Source organism: Zea mays, chromosome 8 (genome assembly GCF_902167145.1).
Source record: "Zea mays cultivar B73 chromosome 8, Zm-B73-REFERENCE-NAM-5.0, whole genome shotgun sequence".
NCBI classification, from domain to species: domain Eukaryota; kingdom Viridiplantae; phylum Streptophyta; class Magnoliopsida; order Poales; family Poaceae; genus Zea; species Zea mays.
The window spans coordinates 88,145,291-88,167,581 of NC_050103.1; positions in this window are offsets into that span (position 1 = coordinate 88,145,291).

Sequence of the window (22,291 nt, forward strand, 5' to 3'; positions counted from 1 at the left end):
GTGGGATAATTCTGCTCATGAGGCCTGAGTGCTCTTGAGGCATAAGCAATGACTCGGTTGTCTTGCATCAAGACACAACCTAGTCCATTGCCGGAGGCATCACAGTATACATCAAAAGGCTTGCTGTTGTTGGGTTGCGCTAACATTGGTGCTGTGGTCAGATGCTGCCTTAATGCATGGAAGACATCTTCGCACTTCTGACTCCAAACAAACTTGGCTTCTTTCTTCAGCAACTCAGTTATAGGCTTCGCAATTCGAGAGAAATCCGGAATAAATCTTCGGTAATAACCAGCTAATCCCAGAAAACTCCGAATCTGACGGACAGTCATTGGCGGCTTCCAGTTCATCACCTCTTGCACTTTATCAGGATCAACAACTATTCCTGCCTGAGATATAGTGTGACCCAAGAATTTGATTTCCTTTAGCCAAAAATCACACTTGGACAACTTGGCATAAAGGTGGTGCTCTCGCAGACGTTGAAGCACTACATGCAAATGCCTGACATGTTCTTCTTTGTTCTTCGAGTACACCAAAATATCATCGATGAACACCACTACGAATTTATCCAATTCAGGCATGAAAACAGAATTCATCAGATACATGAAAATGCTGGTGCATTTGTCAGCCCGAATGACATCACCAAAAATTCATATAGCCCATATCTGGTTGAGAATGTCGTCTTCGGAATATCGCTTGCTCGTATCTTGATCTGATGGTAGCCGGAGCGAAGGTCTATTTTGGAAAACACCTTGGCCCCGACCAACTGGTCAAAAAGAACATCAATACGAGGCAAAGGATACTTGTTCTTGATAGTTACCGCATTAAGAGGGCGGTAATCTATACACAGCCTCAAGCTTTCATCCTTCTTCACAAATAGTGCTGGACATCCCCAAGGCAAAGTACTTGGGCGAATAAATCCCTTATCCAGCAACTCCTGCAATTGCTTCTTCAATTCTGCCAATTCAGCGGGTGGCATTCGGTAGGGCCTCTTGGAAATCGGTGTCGTTCCCGGTTGCAACTCGATGGCAAATTCAATATCCCGGTCCGGTGGCATTCCTGGCAATTCATCAGGAAAGACATCTGCGTATTCGCAGACCACTGGGATCTTCTTCAGAGGTAACTCCGTTATAGAGAAAGCACATGACTGAGTAGAACCCTGACTGGGCAGAATTAAGGTGAAGTTCCCGCAGAACGGAGAATTGATTTCCACGGTACGGCTGGCTACATCAAGCACAACTTGGTGCAAGGTCATCCAATTAGCTCCCAGAATAATGTCCACATTTTCCAAACCCAACACAAGAAGAGTGGTTTTGACAATGTGGCTTCCCAGTTGAATAGGCACACTTTGGTTTAATTGATTAGTTGAAATTTTACCCCCAGGTGTGACTATCATAAATGACCCTTTTGAGTGAGAGAATGGCAGTTCACACTTAGCACTGAACTTTTGGCTAATGAAGCTATGAGATGCACCAGAATCAAACAGAATAAAAGTAGGTTGATTATAAACTGAAAAGATACCGGTCATGATAGGAGCTCCCTCAGGTACTTCCTCCAGAGTAGTGAAGTTGAGCTTCCCTTGCCTGACTTGTACCTTCTGCTTTCTTCCCTTGTCTTGATTTGGTGCTGGCATCTGCCTCTGCTGGTTCCTGGGACAATTCTTGGCATAGTGGCCCACATTGCCACAAGTGAAACACTTGTTCCCATTGCCCTGGCGGAACTGCTGCTGCTGCGGAGGCTGATTGTTCCTTGGAGTGGGAGCTGGAAAGAGGTTGGGTGTCGGCTGCTGCTGCTGAGGTGGCCTGATCACCCATCTGCCTGCCTGCTGCTGGAAACCCCTGCTCTGATTGTGAGAAACAATCCGGAACCTCTGGGCCTGAGCGCATGGTGCTGCCATTGGTGCCTTTCTCTTCTTCTCTGCCCGGTGAGCTACAATGCAATCCTCCTGGGAGATGGCCAGGTTGACCAACTCATTGAAGCTATCATCCCGGACAGTGTTTAGTCGTTCCCGCAGCTTAGTATTAAGACCCCTGCGGAAGCGGTCTCTCTTCTTCTCATCAGAATCAGCATGGTAACCTGCATACTGGCATAGGTCGTTGAAGGCTTGCGCATACTGCAGTACCGTGCGGGTTCCTTGGTTAAGCGCCAGAAACTCATTCAGCTTGCGGTCAAGGATGCCAGCTGGGATGTGGTGTCCTCTGAAAGCAGTCTTGAATTCCTCCCAAGACACTTCACGATCAGCGGGGAGCATAGCACGGAAGTGGTCCCACCAAGTCCGAGCAGGGCCGCGAAGCTGCTGCGCGGCGAAGCGAGCCTTGGCTTCATCAGGGCAGTCTCCCGTGAGGAGGGGAAACTTGGACTCAACGACGCGGAGCCACACGTCGGCGTCCAATGGATCCTCTGCCTTGGTGAACAAGGGTGGCTGTGTACTCAGAAACTCCTGGTACGTTGCCGCTGCCGGAGGTCGCTGATGCTGGCCTCCACCATGCTGCTGAGGGTGGGGATGGTGCTGCAAGAGCTGTCGCAAAATCTCGTTCTGCTGGGCCATCAGCTCCTGCACTGTGGGAGCTGGAGGAGGTGGCGGGGGAACCTGCTCGTTATGCCCGCGACGCTGCCTAGCTGCCATCTAAAAACAGAGATTGCCGCCATTGTTATCCCAACTCACAGTTTCGAATGACAGGATATCATCTCATATGGAAGGAAAAATGCCATAATCATAATATTAGGTTCGAAATGAAGATAACATGGTGACAAACATCCCATAGATTTCAAAAGTTCACAGGGTTACATCAATCAGGGGAAGGTACCCATAAGCCTAGTCCAAAATCTGACATTAACTAAGCTCGCATAGGTTTCTATATGCCTAAAAGTGTCGAAGTGACTGATTAACCCTGAGCGGTGGAAGCGACACTGGATACGGGTGAAGGAGGCATCGTGGAGGTAGTCCCATTGGCACTAGGGGCTGGTCCTAGCTCCTCGGGAGCCTCTTCTCCCTCGCTTCCGGCTTCATTGGCCTCCATCTCCAAGTGGTGCATGTCCAGGTGGTCATTTGCCTCTTCGAGTTCCCTCTGCACATCGTGAAGCTGGTTCTCCAAGACATCAATAGTGTTGTCTCGGATCTCCACCTACTGCTCCAAGGTGGTAATGTGCTGGCTCAGCCTTTCCACCTGCAGATCCATCTCTACCAGCTCGGTGGATAAATCGACCACAAAATCTTCCCGACTGTCGAGAGTGAGCTTGGCAGTTTGAGCGATGTTAGCAAGGTGTGCCATAGCGTCGCTCTGAAGGGCCTGAAGGCGGTACAGCACACTCATGCACTGAACGGTGACCCTCCCAACCAAGTCAGGATACATTGCCCATACATCCTTCACATGGCTCACGTGGTTACACCACATGGGGTCATCCTTCTTCTCAGCAGGGAAGAGTCCCAAGGGGTGCATCACCATCTCCAGGGGATGGTGAGAGCACCTAGAGGGGGGGTGAATAGGTGATCCTGTAAAACTTCAAAACTTAAGCCACAAAAACTTGTTAAGTGTTAGCACAATTATGGCCAAGTGGCTAGAGAGGAGTCAAAACACAATAACCACAAGAAATCAATCACAGAGATGACACGGTGGTTATCCCGTGGTTCGGCCAAGTACAAAACTTGCCTACTCCACGTTGTGGCGTCCCAACGGACGAGAGTTGCACTCAACTCCTCTCAAGTGATCCAATGATCAACTTGAATACCACGGTGTTCTTGCTTTTCTTTTCTCAATCCCGTTTGCGAGGAATCTCCACAACTTGGAGCCTCTCGCCCTTACAAAAGATGTTCACAGAGAATCACGGAGCAAGGGAGGGATTAGCAACTCACACACGACACAAAGATCACAGCGAATACGCACACACAAGACCCAGACTTGAGCTCAAGAGACTAGCACACTAGAACGGAGCTCAAATCACTTAGAATGTCGAACAAGTGCGCAAGATTGATGTGTGAGTGATCAAGAGTGCTCAAGGAATGCTTGGTTTTCTCCTCCATGCGCCTAGGGGTCCCTTTTATAGCCCCAAGGCAGCTAGGAGCCGTTGAGAACACATCTGGAAGGCTATCCTTGCCTTCTGTCGTCGGGCGCACCGGACAGTCCGGTGCACACCGGACACTGTCCGGTGCCCGATTTATTTCCTTAAATGGCGAAGCCGACCGTTGCCGACCGTTGCAGATCTGGCACACCGGACAGTCCGGTGCACACCGGACAGTCCGGTGCACACCGGACAGTCCGGTGCTTCCTTCCGACCGTTGGCTCGGCCACGTGTCGCGCGCCGATCGCGCGGCCGACCGTTGGCCCGACCGACCGTTGGCTCACCGGACAGTCCGGTGCACACCGGACAGTCCGGTGAATTTTAGCCGAAGTCGCCGGAGAAAAACCCGAGAGCGGGCTCTTCGGCCGAGGGAGCCTGGCGCACCGGACACTGTCCGGTGCACCACCGGACAGTCCGGTGCCCCAGACCGAAACAGCCCCTTGGCTGTACACAGCCAAGTCTTCTCTTCTCTTCTTCTATCTATTTCTAACACTTAGACAAATATATTAGTACACAAAACCAATGTACTAAGACTTAGAAACATACCTTTGTTGAAGATTTGCACTTTGTTCATCCATGGGCATTGATTCACATTGAAGCACTTGTGTTGACACTCAATCACCAAAATACTTAGAAATGGCCCAAGGGCACATTTCCCTTTCAATCTCCCCCTTTTTGGTGATTTATGCCAACACAACATAAAGCAACTAGAACAAGTGCAAAATCACTTCAAATAAAACTCAAATTGATTTTGATTCAATTTTGGCATATATGGATCATCCTTTGCCACCACTTGGTTTGTTTTTGCAAATCAAGCTCAAATCTCTATCTCTAAGTCAAACACACATGTTGAAGCATAAAGAGAGTCATTCCAAAAGAGATTGATCAAAGATTTCAAAAACTCCCCCTATTTCCCATAATCAATACTTCTCCCCACAAGAAGCCAACTTTTGACAAGAGAGACAATAAAAGCTTTTGACACAACAAAAACTCTATTCTACTATTTTCAAAAATCTCTCAAGTGGTAGCTGATCCATTTATCGCTTTTGCCTTTATTTTCTCCCCCTTTGGCATTAAGCACCAAAACGTGATCAATCTTGGCCTTTTAACCCCATTGCCTCACCAAAGTCTTCAATTAAGAGCAAATGGCAATAAGATTTCATGAGATGAACTTGGAATTAGTTACCCTCTCATCGGAGTGCAGTGGAAGTCTTTCATGGTCCAAGTCCACCTTTTCCCTTTCAATCCTCCTTCGAGACTAAATCATCAAACTCAAGCACATGATTAGTCTCAAAGGGTCAAGTTGTAACACATCTCCCCCTAAACATGTGCATCACTTTGCAACGGACTTGTGAGGTCCAGAGAGTGTTTGTACAACTTGAGCACCATAATAAGCAACAAAATGCAAAAAGGAACATGATCAAAAGCATAAGTACATGTATGCTACAATTCAATCCAGGTTCCGCGAATCTATGACATTTAGCTCACTACGCAACCTGCAAAAGGTCTTCTCATCTAGAGGCTTAGTGAAGATATCGGCTAGCTGATTCTCGGTGTTAACATGAAACACTTCGATATCTCCCTTTTGCTGGTGGTCTCTCAAAAAGTGATGCCGGATGTCTATGTGCTTTGTGCGGCTGTGCTCAACAGGATTCTCCGCCATGCGGATAGCACTCTCATTGTCACATAGGAGTGGGACTTTGCTCAGATTGTAGCCAAAGTCCCGGAGGGTTTGCCTCATCCAAAGTAGTTGCGCGCAACACTGACCTGCGGCAACGTACTCGGCCTCAGCGGTGGATAGGGCAACGGATGTTTGTTTCTTAGAGTTCCATGACACCAGGGACCTTCCTAAGAATTGGCACGTCCCCGATGTACTCTTCCTATCGACCTTACATCCAGCATAGTCGGAGTCTGAGTATCCAACTAAGTCAAAGGTAGACCCCTTTGGATACCAGAGCCCGAAGCAAGGCGTAGCAACCAAATATCTAAGAATTCGCTTCACCGCCACTAAGTGACACTCCTTAGGATCGGATTGAAATCTAGCACACATGCATACGCTAAGCATAATATCTGGTCTACTAGCACATAAGTAAAGCAAAGAACCTATCATTGACCGGTATGCTTTTTGATCAACGGACTTACCTCCTTTGTTGAGGTCAGTGTGTCTGTCTGTCCCCATCGGAGTCTTTGCGGGCTTGGCGTCCTTCATCCCAAACCGCTTCAGCAGATCTTGCGTGTACTTCGTTTGGGAGATGAAGGTGCCGTCCTTGAGTTGCTTCACTTGGAACCCAAGGAAGTAGTTCAACTCGCCCATCATCGACATCTCGAATTTTTGCGTCATTACCCTGCTAAACTCTTCACAAGACTTTTGGTTAGTAGAACCAAATATTATGTCATCGACATAAATTTGGCACACAAACAAATCACCATCACATGTCTTAGTGAAAAGAGTTGGATCGGCTTTCCCAACCTTGAAAGCATTAGCAATTAAGAAATCTCTAAGGCATTCATACCATGCTCTTGGGGCTTGCTTAAGTCCATAGAGCGCCTTAGAGAGCTTACACACGTGGTCGGGGTACCGTTCATCCTCGAAGCCAGGGGGTTGCTCCACGTACACCTCCTCCTTGATTGGCCCGTTGAGGAAAGCGCTCTTCACATCCATTTGGAACAACCTGAAAGAATGGTGAGCGGCATATGCTAGCAAGATACGAATTGATTCTAGCCTAGCCACAGGAGCAAAAGTCTCCTCGAAATCCAAACCTGCGACTTGGGCATAACCTTTTGCCACAAGTCGAGCCTTGTTTCTCGTCACCACCCCGTGCTCGTCCTGTTTGTTGCGGAACACCCACTTGGTTCCCACAACATTTTGCTTGGGACGAGGCACTAGTGACCAAACTTCATTGCGCTTGAAGTTGTTGAGCTCCTCCTGCATGGCCAACACCCAATCCGGATCTAGCAAGGCCTCCTCTACCCTGAAAGGCTCAATAGAAGAGACAAAGGAGTAATGCTCACAAAAATTAACTAATCGAGATCGAGTAGTTACTCCCTTGCTAATGTCACCCAGAATTTGATCGACGGGATGATCCCTTTGAATCATCGCTCGAACTTGGGTTGGAGGTGCCGGTTGCGCTTCTTCCTCCATCATTTGATCATCTTGTGCTCCCCCTTGATCAAGCCCCTCCACTTGAGGTACCTGTTCGTCATCTTCGGTTGGGGGATGCACCATAGTTGAGGAAGAAGGTTGATCTCGTTCATCTTGTTCCTGTGGCCGTACTTCTCCAATCGCCATGGTCCGTATAGCGGCCGTCGGAACATCTTCTTCATCTACATCATCACAATCAACAACTTGCTCTCTTGGAGAGCCATTAGTCTCATCAAATACAACGTCGCTAGAGACTTCAACCAAACCCGATGATTTGTTGAAGACTCTATACGCCTTTGTATTTGAGTCATAACCTAATAAAAACCCTTCTACAGCTTTGGGAGCAAACTTAGAATTTCTACCCTTCTTCACTAGAATGTAGCATTTACTCCCAAATACACGAAAGTACGATACATTGGGTTTGTTACCGGTTAGTAGCTCATACGACGTCTTCTTGAGGAGGCGATGAAGGTAGACCCTGTTGATGGCGTGGCAAGCCGTGTTCACGGCTTCCGTCCAAAAGCACTCGGGGGTCTTGAACTCTCCTAGCATCGTCCTCGCCATGTCGATGAGCGTCCTGTTCTTCCTCTCTACCACACCATTTTGCTGTGGTGTGTAGGGAGCGGAGAACTCGTGCTTGATCCCTTCCTCTTCAAGGAACTCCTCCACTTGAAGGTTCTTGAACTCGGACCCGTTGTCGCTCCTTATCTTTTTCACTTTGAGCTCAAACTCATTTTGAGCCCTCCTGAGGAAGCGCTTGAGGGTCCCTTGGGTTTCAGACTTATCCTGCAAAAAGAACACCCAAGTGAAGCGGGAAAAGTCATCAACAATAACTAGACCATACTTACTTCCCCCTATGCTTAGATAGGCGACGGGTCCGAAGAGGTCCATATGCAGCAGCTCCAGGGGTCTTGAAGTGGTCATCACATTCTTGCTGTGATGCGCTCCTCCCACCTGTTTCCCTGCTTGACAAGCTGCACAAGGTCTATCTTTTTCGAAATGAACATTGGTTAGACCTATCACATGTTCTCCCTTTAGAAGCTTGTGGAGGTTCTTCATCCCCACATGTGCTAAGCGGCGATGCCACAGCCAGCCCATGCAAGTCTTAGCCATTAAGCATGCATCTAGACCGGCCTCTTCTTTTGCAAAATCAACTAAATAAAGTTTGTCGTCTAATACACCCTTAAAAGCTAGTGAACCATCACTTCTTCTAAAGACAGACACATCTACATTTGTAAACAGACAGTTATATCCCATATTGCACAATTGACTAACAGATAGTAAATTATATCCTAGTGACTCTACTAAAAACACATTAGAGATAGAGTGCTCATTAGAAATTGCAATTTTACCTAACCCTTTTACCTTGCCTTGATTCCCATCACCGAATACGATTGAATCTTGGGAATCCTTATTCTTGACGTAGGAGGTGAACATCTTCTTCTCCCCCGTCATATGGTTTGTGCATCCGCTATCAATAATCCAGCTTGAACCCCCGGATGCATAAACCTGCAAGGCAAATTTAGGCTTGGGTCTTAGGTACCCAACTCATGTTGGGTCCTACAAGGTTAGTGCAAATATCCTTAGGGACCCAAATGCAAGTTTTGTCTCCCTTGCATTTTGCCCCTAGCTTCCTAGCAACAATTTTCTTATCCTTTCTACAAATTGCAAAGGAAGCATTCAAAGCACAATAAATTGTAGAAGGTTCATTCACTACTTTCCTAACAACATTTCTCCTAGGCGTTTGATGAACAACATTTCTTCTAAGCCCATTTCTACCATGCATAACATGAGAACTAGAAGCAGTCATAGCATAAGAGTCATAAGCATGTGAAAAAACATCATGACCTCTAAAAGCATTTCTAGAATATCTCCTATCATAGTACATGAAAGCATGATTCTTCTTAACACTATTAGCCATAGGAGCCTTCCCTTTCTCCTTGGTGGAGATGGGAGTCTTATGGCTTGTTAAGTTCTTGGCTTCCCTCTTGAAGCCAAGCCCATCCTTAATTGAGGGATGTCTTCCTATTGTGTAAGCATCCCTTGCAAATTTTAACTTATCAAATTCACTTTTGCTAGTCTTAAGTTGGGCATTAAGACTAGCCACTTCATTATTTAACTTTGCAATAGAAGCTATGTGTTCACTACAAGCATCAATATCAAAGTCTTTACATCTATTGCAAATAACAACATTTTCTACACAAGTTGTTGATTTACTAGCTATTTCTATCTTAGCATTCAACTCATCGTTAATGCTCTTTAATTTTGAAATTGTCTCATGGCATGAAGATAATTCACAAGTAAGCATTTCATTTCTTTTAACTTCTAGAGCATGAGATTTTTGAGCTTCTAAAAATTTATCATGCTCTTCATACAACAAATCCTCTTGCTTTTCTAAAAGTATATTCTTTTCATTCAAGGCATCAATTAATTCATTAATTTTGTCTATCTTAGATCTATCTAAGCCCTTGAACAAACATGAATAATCTACTTCATCCTCATCACTAGATTCGTCCTCACTTGAAGAAGCATAGGTAGAGTTGCGAGTACATACCTTCTTCTCCCTTGCCATAAGGCATGTGTGACGCTCGTTGGGGAAGAGGGTTGATTTGTTGAAGGCGGTGGCGGCGAGTCCTTCATTGTCGGAGTCGGAAGAGGAGCAATCCGAGTTCCACTCCTTGCCTAGATGCGCCTCGCCCTTTGCCTTCTTGTAATGCTTCTTCTTTTCCCTCTTGTTTCCCTTTTCCTGGTCACTATCATTATCGGGGCAGTTAGCGATAAAATGACCAATCTTACCGCACTTGAAGCATGAGCGCTTCCCCTTCGTCTTGGTCTTGCTTGGCTGCCCCTTGTGACCCTTTAGCACCGTCTTGAAGCGTTTGATGATGAGAGCCATCTCTTCATCATTGAGCCCGGCCGCCTCAACTTGCGCCACCTTGCTAGGTAGCGACTCCTTGCTCCTTGTTGCCTTTAGAGCAATGGGTTGAGATTCATGGAGTGGACCGTTCAACGCGTCGTCGACGTATCTTGCCTCCTTGATCATCATCCGCCCGCTCACGAATTTTCCAAGTACTTCTTCGGGCGTCATCATCGTGTACCTGGGATTCTCACGAATATTGTTCACGAGATGAGGATCAAGAACGGTAAATGACCTGAGCATTAGGCGGACGACGTCGTGATCCGTCCAACGCGTGCTTCCGTAGCTCCTTATCTTGTTGATAAGGGTCTTGAGCCGGTTGTAAGTTTGAGTTGGCTCTTCTCCCCTTATCATGGCGAATCGTCCAAGCTCGCCCTCCACCAACTCCATCTTGGTGAGCATGGTGATGTCGTTCCCCTCGTGAGAGATCTTGAGGGTGTCCCATATCTGCTTGGCATTGTCCAAGCCGCTCACCTTATTGTACTCTTCCCTGCACAAAGATGCTAAGAGAACAGTAGTAGCTTGTGCATTTTTATGAATTTGTTCATTGATAAACATAGGGCTATCCGAGCTATCAAATTTCATTCCATTCTCTACAATCTCCCATATGCTTGGATGGAGAGAGAATAAATGACTACGCATTTTGTGACTCCAAAATCCGTAGTCCTCCCCATCAAAGTGTGGAGGTTTACCAAGAGGAATGGAAAGCAAATGCGAATTCGAACTATGTGGAATACGAGAATAATCAAATGAAAAGTTCGAATTGACCGTCTTCCTGTAGTCGTTGTCGTCGTCCTTTTGGGAAGAAGAGGACTCATCGCTGTCGTAGTAGACGATCTCCTTGATGCGTCTTGTCTTCTTCTTCTTCCCATCTTTTCGCTTGTGGCCCGAGCCCGAGTTGTTGGACTTGTCATCCCTTGGCTCGTTGACGAAAGACTCCTTCTCCTTGTCGTTGATCACAATTCCCTTCCCCTTAGGATCCATCTCTTCGGGCGGCTAGTCCCTTTCTTGAAGAGAACGGCTCCGATACCAATTGAGAGCACCTAGAGGGGGGGTGAATAGGTGATCTTGTAAAACTTCAAAACTTAAGCCACAAAAACTTGTTAAGTGTTAGCACAATTATGGCCAAGTGGCTAGAGAGGAGTCAAAACACAATAACCACAAGAAATCAATCACAGAGATGACACGGTGGTTATCCCGTGGTTCGGCCAAGTACAAAACTTGCCTACTCCACGTTGTGGCGTCCCAACGGACGAGAGTTGCACTCAACTCCTCTCAAGTGATCCAATGATCAACTTGAATACCACGGTGTTCTTGCTTTTCTTTTCTCAATCCCGTTTGCGAGGAATCTCCACAACTTGGAGCCTCTCGCCCTTACAAAAGATGTTCACAGAGAATCACGGAGCAAGGGAGGGATTAGCAACTCACACACGACACAAAGATCACAGCGAATACGCACACACAAGACCCAGACTTGAGCTCAAGAGACTAGCACACTAGAACGGAGCTCAAATCACTTAGAATGTCGAACAAGTGCGCAAGATTGATGTGTGAGTGATCAAGAGTGCTCAAGGAATGCTTGGTTTTCTCCTCCATGCGCCTAGGGGTCCCATTTATAGCCCCAAGGCAGCTAGGAGCCGTTGAGAACACATCTGGAAGGCTATCCTTGCCTTCTGTCGTCGGGCGCACCGGACAGTCCGGTGCACACCGGACACTGTCCGGTGCCCGATTTATTTCCTTAAATGGCGAAGCCGACCGTTGCCGACCGTTGCAGATCTGGCACACCGGACAGTCCGGTGCACACCGGACAGTCCGGTGCTTCCTTCCGACCGTTGGCTCGGCCACGTGTCGTGCGCCGATCGCGCGGCCGACCGTTGGCCCGGCCGACCGTTGGCTCACCGGACAGTCCGGTGCACACCGGACAGTCCGGTGAATTTTAGCCGAAGTCGCCGGAGAAAAACCCGAGAGCGGGCTCTTCGGCCGAGGGAGCCTGGCGCACCGGACACTGTCCGGTGCACCACCGGACAGTCCGGTGCCCCAGACCGAAACAGCCCCTTGGCTGTACACAGCCAAGTCTTCTCTTCTCTTCTTCTATCTGTTTCTAACACTTAGACAAATATATTAGTACACAAAACCAATGTACTAAGACTTAGAAACATACCTTTGTTGAAGATTTGCACTTTGTTCATCCATGGGCATTGATTCACATTGAAGCACTTGTGTTGACACTCAATCACCAAAATACTTAGAAATGGCCCAAGGGCACATTTCCCTTTCAGATGGTAGCCACAAAAAGTCGTCAGAGTCTTCATGGCTGCCGCTTCAACGGTGTCGTCCGTCCTAAGTCCAATTGTCTCGGAATCAAGAGAACGCCAACCCAGCTAAAGGGGATGAGCTTCCAAAGTCAGCCAGACCCGACAACGAGGTACCCGATGCTCCTCATACAACTGCACCGTGTACAAGGGAGGCGTAGGGTAATCGGCGGAGTTAAGCACTTCCCACAAGATGGAAGGAAAGCCATCGCAAGAAAGGAAGTCAGAACTGAAACGAGTGTCTCCTCCACTGGCGGGGGTGGGTGAATTCATCTGCAGAAGGGAATCAAAGGTAAAGATTATGGTGGAAGGAAAAAAAAGAGAGCCCAGATGGTTTTAAAGGAAGTGGGTTAGCTCAAGTTTTAATTCCTCTTTGTGTTTAATATGCATGCATGCTGGGAGTAACGTTTCCTCTCCAAATAATAGGGTGCTCTTAGGGCATCCTTAAAAATCTAAGTACTGGCCCACGGGGCCTAATTAATTAGCCACCTATCCCTCCCTCTATGCCTAAGGCCTTTTGTCCTAGGTCTAGCGGTCTAGTCCTAACGATCCGTAGCAGTTTCTAGGCAAGTTTTAATTTTTGAAAATGGTATCCATGGTTTATTGTCCCTCTCTATGTTGGAATTTGCTCCGATACCAGCTATGGCAGAACTGCCCGAATTATTCCAGCTTAAGTACCTAAGTCACGCCTCAGGGGCCGTAACACACTTAAATCGGAATAACCCGTTAGTCCCTCAGATCTAGTCTGATAGAGCCACTTAACCAGGATCAGATTCCACAACCTCACTCGAAGGTGAGTCACAGAAGAAATACAATAAAACAGGAAACCTCAAATTAAGTGCTAAATTATTACATAGATTGGAGTTTTTGAGTAGCAAATAAGAGTTCACAAAATAAAATGCAGCGGATAATCGATGTTGTCGGTATCGAGGAAATGGGCAAGGCCTAGCCCACTACTCCTCGTGCTCCTCTCCTACCGGAGCAGCATCCCACTCGACCGTCCAACCCGGTGGCAGGGTGGTAGGCCAAGTCACACCATCAACCATTTCTTGAACGATACCTGTAAAAATTATGCCACAAGCAAGGCTGAGTATACTAATACTCAGCTAGACTTACCCGGTGTGAGGAGTCTACTCCTCTACCTCTAGACTATGCAGCTGTTTGGCTGAGGGGTTTGGTTTGCCAAAAGCACTAGCTGTTTCTAAAATTAATTTTTAGCTTTTCAAATTCTAGCATCATTATCTTAGCTAGGTTTGCTCCTTCTAAGCATACATGGTAACAAGCATTTAGTTCAATCAACAAATTGTCTCATGTAACCTCATTTCACTTCTTACTCGATGTAGTACAAGGGGTCAAGCAGTCTCATTAGCTGTGAGAAGCAGACGATTCGAATCGAGTTTTATCCTTGCAAGGTAAACCTAAACACACGGCATGTCAGGGTACTCCGACCCCGCACATGACAACCGTCCCCATCGATTCCCCGTTCGCGTCTAGGCCTCACCGCCTTGGCATACAATGCTCCACTGACCCCGGCTGCCGCCGTGCAGTGACCGCACTTGTACCCACCATAGCTAGCATGGGAGACCCAGTCTCAGGCCACATGAGGGATAAAGTCCGCGCCCGGCTTCACTCAGGTACTAGGTTTACCGGTTACCATTTTTCCCGGCATGTGCTTAGTACATTCAAAAGCTTGACTCAGGTATCCACACATTAATCCTTAATTCCTTTTTCCCGTCTCATGGCCAAGGCATCCTCCCTGGATCCAAGTCCATAGACTAACATAGATCCTGTTATCAAGATGACTACAATCAATTTCTGACCTCGCGCGAGTGCTAGAAAAATCACTCGACTTCTACTGAGATCCTGATTAGCAAGCAGCTACTCGACCTAGCATACTAGTATTCATCTCAAAAAGGAATCCTAAGTTCATGCAACTAGAGGTTTCCAGCAACTCCTACACTTAAGTGCACATTACAATCCTACAAGCATTAAGTGTAGTAAAGTAGCATATAATAATACGGTTATGCATATAACTGGGGCTTGCCTTCAATAGCTGGGGCTGCAGGGAGATCCTCGATAGTAGCCTCGGAAGCTTGCTCCTGGTCCTCCTCTTGGACAGTTCCTTGCTCGGGGATGAGCACGTACTCTCCGTCGGCGAGATTACAATATAATGAATGCAATGCGTAAGATATATGCATGATATGATATGTTCTTTAGTAATTTCAACTTTTGACGGTGTATGATCTACTTGAGTTAGATAAAGTTAAACCTTACTTATGTAAGACTTCTGGGTGGTATACTTGGTAAATTGGATCAAACTTAGCTAAGGTAAGTGGTAGGTTTATTTTTGGGGTTCCACTGAATTCTTTTTAAAGCCTTAGTGAGAATTGATATGCATTCAAGTTGGACTTGATGGAGTGAGATTTATTTCTCCCTTCTTTTTCTTTATTCTCTTTAAGTTTTTGGAGTGGGTTTGAACTACAAGTTGCCTTAATAAAATTCCAAAAATTCTGCAAAAATTAAAGTGGCTTATTACTGGTGTATAATTCTCTGTCTCCAAATTTGGGGATCAGAAAGTGAATAGTTTTCTCTGGACAAAATTACCAAATTTTAGGGCAGAAGGGGTGCTACAACTATTATTTAACAGTAGGTAATTCTCTAAAACTTGTTTTTGCTGGCTTTTAGGTGCAATAACATGACTTGGCACAAAATTCTAGCCATTGATTCTTATTAGTTATTTTACTAGGATTTTCTAAAGTTTCTAGCCAAAGGGGTGCTTTCTACTACCACTATATTTGAAAAATATCAAACAACATATTTCTGATTTTTCTTAGCTTCTATTTTGCGCAAGAGCAATCATTTTGAAGTTTGGCATCTTTTTGCTTAAGGGAAGGGGTGGTATGCATTAGTTGGATTAAATGGCCTTTCACATAAAATATTGGCAATAGGTATTATTTTGTATCTTTTCAAAGGGTTTGCATTTTTCTCTGGTGGCTTATCTCATCATTGACTTAGCAAAATTTTGGTTGCCCCTTATTGCATTATTATGGGTTATTCATGATTTATTTGGAAAATACCTCATTATCATATTATATTTATTTACCCTACTTAAAATGATGGGCTGGGGTGTTCATTATTTTTGCAGTGGGGTTCTGGTGGTTACAAGTCTACTGGATTTTTATTATCAATTTTGGGTCTAGTTTTGTAATTCTAATAATTGATTTCTAGTTGGAATAATGCTAAATAAAACATTTCACTTTAAAACTGATCTGGACTAGAGGTCCCTTTATTTTTCCTAGGTTCTCTGTTACTCAAGCAAACTAGGAAAAATAATTTCACTCACTGTTCATTAATTTCTAATGCCTTTCTGATTTTCTTAAGTTTTGGGCAGAAATGGCTTTTAATGGATATCTACACTAAATTTTTCAATACTGGGGTTCTTACTATTTTTAAACAGTGCTTAAATGGGGTTTGAACATCTACAATTTTTCTTAGGTTCAGCACAGAAGCAAAACTAATTTTCCTTAATTAAAAAAGGTTTGGTCAGTTTCTGTTTTTAATTTTAAACTCTAAAAATCAGAACGGAAAGCATAAGGTTCATTATTTTTAAATGATAGCTCATATTATTCAGGATCTAGCAAAATTAGTTTGACAACTTTTGCTTAAGAATTCATCAAGTTATGAATTTTCTAAGTTCTCTGTTTATTAAAAAGAGTAAACAGAATTGATTAAATAGAAAACTACTTTGCAACGGGGTCCCTAGCGGGTGTTTTGAGTTTTCCTCACAGATTAGTCCCTAGGCTACTATTCAAATGAGTCACTGACATTGCAGAAAACCCCCTAGGTTCTTCTAATCCTAACCCGAGGTCCTTCCCCCAAATTAAACAGTACCGCAGCGGAAGAAAGGGGGGAGGGGCTTACCGGCGGTGAGATTGCTCCGGTGAGGTGGCCGAGGGTGTAGGGGAGGTCCTGACGGTCACGACGATGTGCGGGTCGCCGTCGGGGATGGTCGGAGTTGGCCGGTCCGCGTGCACAGGCGGGGGAGCTCGTCGGCGGCGAGGAGTCTGGCCTATCCAGGGCGAAATTGACCCATCAAACGGGTCAGAGAGCTTCACCAGGGAACAAGGAAGGGGTGTGCGCGAGGAATTGAAGAATGGCTCACCGGAGAGCTCGGTCCACGCGTGCCGACGGGCGACCGAAGTCCGGTGAGGTCGATCTCGGGCTTCCGGTGAAGTTCTGCCGGGTCCGAGGGCTTGGAAAGCTTCACGGGCCACTGGCGGAGCTAGCCGAAGCACTGGCGCGACTTGGGGTGGCTGGAGTGGGCTGGCCACGGAGGCCGAAGCTCTGGTGGCAATGGCGGGCGGAAAAGAGCTCGCCGAAGCTAAGGAGGGGTGGCTGGCCGGTGATGGTGAGCGCGGGGTGAAGTGAGGCGCACCCTGGGAAGCTTTATAGGTGCGGGCGGGTACGACCGAGGGCAAGGGCGCGCGGCGGACTTGACTGAACACTGGGGCGAGCGCGCACGTGGGTTGGGCGAGCGCCGGCGTGCCGACCAGGGTCGAACACGTGTGCCCGTGCGTTCTGCCCAAGTTCTGGCGCGTGTGGTCACTCATCCGAGCCTGCTCTTGCCTTGGTCAGTGCACAAAACCTCTTCTCTTCCCTACAAGCTACCGATCTTGTGTGGGGGTCATAGGATTTTGCCTACTGGTTGCAGAGATATGGAGCCCGGAAATCCGGTCTGTCTCCCTGCTCAAACCCGAGGCAAATCTAGGGTTTTGTCGTGTCTAGGGCTCGCGTCCCAATGCCATCTTCTGGCATGCAACAGAGGGGTTAGTTAGGCACATTTTTGTTAATGGGGCCATTAGGAATTGAGTTAGGGATCAAGGTGAACACTCTTGATCTTTGGCTCAAGGTCTGAAATTCAGAATTCTGAAATTCAGAATTTCCTATTGAGTCCCCACATGAGAAGCTTGTTTTGGGGTTTTATTTGAATTATTTTGGCCAAGCTTCCTGAATCTTTATTGTTGCTTATTGAATATACTTCAATGTTTATAATTGGCTCAAGCCATGATTCTGAATTTTTCATACCCTTTTCCCCATTCTCTTGAATTTTGTTCATAGGGCTCAATTAGGGTTTTTGTTGGGGTTGCACAATTTTGCGTTTTTGAAAAACCCATTTGTTTTGGTCATGATACTTTTAAGTATAGGATTAGTGGGTCCTTTATTCTTAAGTCAATTTGATGTTCATGCTCAATTATGGTTCACATAAGATGATGGTTCATGGGTTAGCACTTTGAGAGAAACCCTAGGTGACACTGGGGTGTCACAGCTTCCTCCCTTCTCTGGTGAAAATCATTATCGGCTTGGATGTACTCATCCATCTTCTGAAGAAGCTTCTCCAGGGTTTGTGGAGGTTTCCTAGCAAAATATTGAGCTGTAGGTCCTGGCCTAAGTCCCTTGATCATGGCCTCAATGACGATTTCATTGAGCACTGTGGGTGCTTGTTCTCTTAGACGCAAGAACCTTCGGACATAAGCCTGATGGTATTCCTCCTGGTCTTGTGTGCATTGGAACAATGCCTGAGCAGTAACTGGTTTCATCTAAAAACCTTGGAAGCTAGTGACCAGCATATCCTTGAGCTTCTGCCATGATGTGATTGTTCCTGGTTGAAGAGACGAGTACCAAGTCTAGGCCACACTTCGGACTGCCATGATTAAGGATTTTGCCATGATAGCGACATTACCCCCATACGAGGATATTGTTGCCTCGTAACTCATCAAGAATTGCTTTGGATCCGAGTGCCCATCATACATGGGCAACTAGGGTGGATTGTAGGATTGTGGCCATGGGATAGTCTGCAATTCTGCTGCTAGAGGAGAAGCATCATCAAAAGTAAAATTACCATGCTGAAAGTCATCATACCATTCATCTTTGTTATATGAGCTCTCCTGACGAAGCTCTCTATGCTGAGGCCTTCAGTCTTGGTCATCTTGAGTAAGATGACACATTTCTTCAGCAGCTTCATCAATCTTCTTCTGAAGGTCGGCCAGTCGGGCCATATTCTTCTTTTTACTTTGCACTTGCTAATGGATGGCCTCTAGGTCCCTGATTTCCTGATCAATTTGCTCCTCCTAAAGAGTTGGGCTAGTTGCCTTCCTCTTTTGTTTCCTGGCCTCTCGCAGAGAGAGGGCATCTTGATTTGTGTCCAGTGGTTGCAGAGCAGCCCTTGGCACCGTTGCTTTCTTCGGCGGCATGTCGAAGATGGATGTTCTTCCGAAGGTTGTGGAAGTGAGTTCCCCGAAGGTGGGCACCAATGTTGGTCACTTGTTGTCAAATGCTATAGATTAAGAACAAGGCAACACAATTGTTAATGGTTAAAGACCTTCGTCCTTCAAAGCATTATCTCCTCTCGGATATAATGATCTTCAGACGAAGGTCATGAAGGACATACCTTCATCATTTTAGCATATAAATACAAATAATAAAACAATGGAACACAAAGAAATAAGGATAATAATTACATATCAATAATCTATTTGTATTTATATTCTGTGAATATGAATAAACATCAATAATATTCATATTACATTGATACCTTCGGCTTGCCAGAAGGTGAGGATGTGAGAATGACACGAGAGTGATTACATTCTAGAGTGAACAGCACAATGTTACTCTTCATCTATTTATAGGCACGAGACGCAGCTCGGATAAAAGTACATTTATATCCCTGGTAACTGCCTATAGTCCTAACATGAATTATTGAGGACTATAAGGTCTTTAGCCCCTTTTAGTCATCATCATGCCTTGAGCTTCGTTAATGTGTTAGGCCGAAGGTCCTTGGCTTTTAGCTTCGTCGCCCACTCTTTGTCTCCCGTCATAAAACTTCTTCATCCCAAAGCCGAAGCTTCCTGTAACTATTCATAATCATGCTGAAAACATATGGGTAGACACATTTTTGAGGACCTTCGGAAGAGGAAGGCCCCCAACAGTATACATAGTACCCAACTAGAGTTGAACACATCCGACCTAATATACTATAATAGAGCATATAGTTTCACATATATACATCATAAGCATCGACCACCCCATATAGGACGTAGGGTACAATGATTTGGTTGTTTAAACCTATCTAAATATGTTCTTCTTTGTCCTGTACATCATCGCAACTCTTCCTTTGCATCCTTTATGGACAAAGTCCACCACGTGGGCCACCCTAAGGTTGATTATGTAGTACTAAACATGAACATCTTGTCTTTTATTATATCATGATTCTTTACATACCAGACATGCTTTTGATTTCTTATAATCCTCACCATTATATAGGATACAATAATTAAGACATACATGTATCTTTTGCATTTCAAAATCTATAGAGCAAACGATCTCTTTTGCTTTGTGTGATGTAATAGGATTTTTTTACCCTCTAAAAGCATCTTCTTCATGAGTTAATCATTAAAACCCTTATGAGACATAGCATACCGCCTTCCACTATAATAACTCCAATATGTTATGCAACTTCTTATGCCCCTATTTACAATCTTGATGCAATGGTGTTTTATGGTCCTCTAACATACGCTCCAAATTCTTTCTTACCTTCTTGTTTTTACAATCTTTCTCTCTATCATGAAACATTTGTGCTAAGACATCAGTACATTCTACCTCTTCAGCCTCGCCTATTATAGCATATGTAAACAAATGATAGTAAGCATAGTTTAGATTAGTATCATTATCCTCTTCATCATCTTCCTATATAACCACCTTTTAGCATACTTGGTCCAACATATGTAGTTAGTCATGAAACCCCTTTCAACCAAATTCATGTAATTCGGTCGTGATGAAGAGTAATCCTTCTCATTCTTGTAGTCTCTACATGGACAACATATAAAACCCAAGAATCGTTCATATCTTGGCCATATCGAGAAATCCACCTATCCCATCTGTCGGTGTTCAGATTGGCGGCCCTAACCAACTAGTGAAATGATGTCGCATGCCCCGAATCTAGCTGGTGATGCGAGTTGACACAAGTGATTTATCCTGGTTCGGGCATTGCAAGGCCCTACTTTCAGCAGAGGGGCATGAAGCTTATATTACTCGCACCGAGGTGCCTGCAGTAGGGGTTACAAGTTGAGCGGGAGAGAGGACACGTCCCCAAGTCCCTGGAACTGATTGAGGCAAATGCTTATACCGAATGATAGGGGAAACTACCAAGTGTTCGCCTGTCCCCTGGAAGGGTCATGGACTACCCTGTTCATACACCTAGGGGATACATGACTTTGTTACTAGGTGCTACCTTTGGGTCCTATTGACGGCATGGCCTTGTACGTTGTTATTGACTTGAACGTGTTGGTTTCCCGTTGAGAGCCGAGGCTATGGTTGTGGGTTCGGCTTCATGTCCGAGGCCCCTAGAAGGGGCTACCCATACCGTAGTGGTTGTAACAGGGCATCGATATGGGAAAAAGTCTGCTTACGGGATGCGTCAGCGCTCCTGTGTTGGGTGACGTTGGGATGTCCTTTGCTGTAGATGTCAAGGTTGGAGCCAAGCTCGGGTGAGGCAGAAGTCTTCCCAAGGTGATGGTCATGTCCTTCCTGACGTGTGCCACAGTTAGCGGAGTGGCATTCTGCGAGATTCACGGTGGAGCAGGTAGCCGAGGCCGAGCTTGGGCGAACAGTACGTACTCGAGCCCGTGCTCAGAGACGGGCGACCAAGGTCTACGGGCGAGGCGGAGTTTTGCACCCGAGGGTAGGTCTGCTCTTATGTCATATTGGATGTCCCGTCAGGGGTTGGTAGGTGGCGTGCACGCACAGTGGCGCATGCGTAATCATGGTGTTGTGCTTGGACCAGACCACGGTCTTGTTGCCGATGTACACCTGTTGAGCTGTGCAGGGTAGGTATGTGCATTGAATGCGGTTGTCCCCCATTGGCCCTCGGTCACACCTTGTCTTCGTCACCTGAGACTGGTTCGGGCAAGACAGAGTTTGCGGTCTTAGGGTGAGGTAGCCTTGGGCGAGGCAGAGATGGGGGTCCTAAGGCATGAGAGGTTTGGGCGAGGCGGAGATTTGCCCGATATATGACTTCTTTGGGATTTAAGGATCCTCTGAGAGGGGGCTCGGTTGGGATGGTGTTTTTGTGGGGAAGACCCCCAAAGTGGCCCTCGGGCGAGGCGGAGACCTGGTTCCTTTCTCTCGGGATACATGCCTAGGCAGAGAATCTTCCTAAGCATGTTTTAAGGGTATAATGCGGGTACCCCTAATTATCACACTCGACACCATCAATAAATTCTTTGAACATCAATCTGTATTGTACATCTAATGTAGTCCATCTATATTATTTATAAAAGACATCACCAAATATTATGTATAGTTAAATATCGCAAGCATATTTTTACTTATAATAAAATGGATAATCAATAATCTCTAGGAAAAAAGTTTGGGTGTCCATCTCTTAAAACTATAGCTCATATATATATACATATATATATGTTGTATATTATGAGCCCTGAGCTTCTAATATCTAGGAAAAGTCATGAGATTCCAATAGCTAGGGAAGGCCCTAATCTAAAGGTTCATTCCGGTTTACCTGCACCACCTCAAGAAGACCAAACCCCGAGCCATCTATAAAACCTCCCCAAATAGCCATGATTTGGGTTTCACCGATGGAGATGACAGTGTGAGGCAAGATCGGTTGCCGCTCTAGGAACGACAAAGGCAGCCGCACGAGACCTGTGTGACGGCAGCGTTCGCGTGAGGATCGGTGGCTGCTACCACGCGAGACCCGTGCGATCATGATGCCTGCGAGACAAGCGATGGTGGAGACCGCATGAGGCCTGTGCGATGGCAGCGGTCGCGCAATGAGTAGCATTGGTGGAC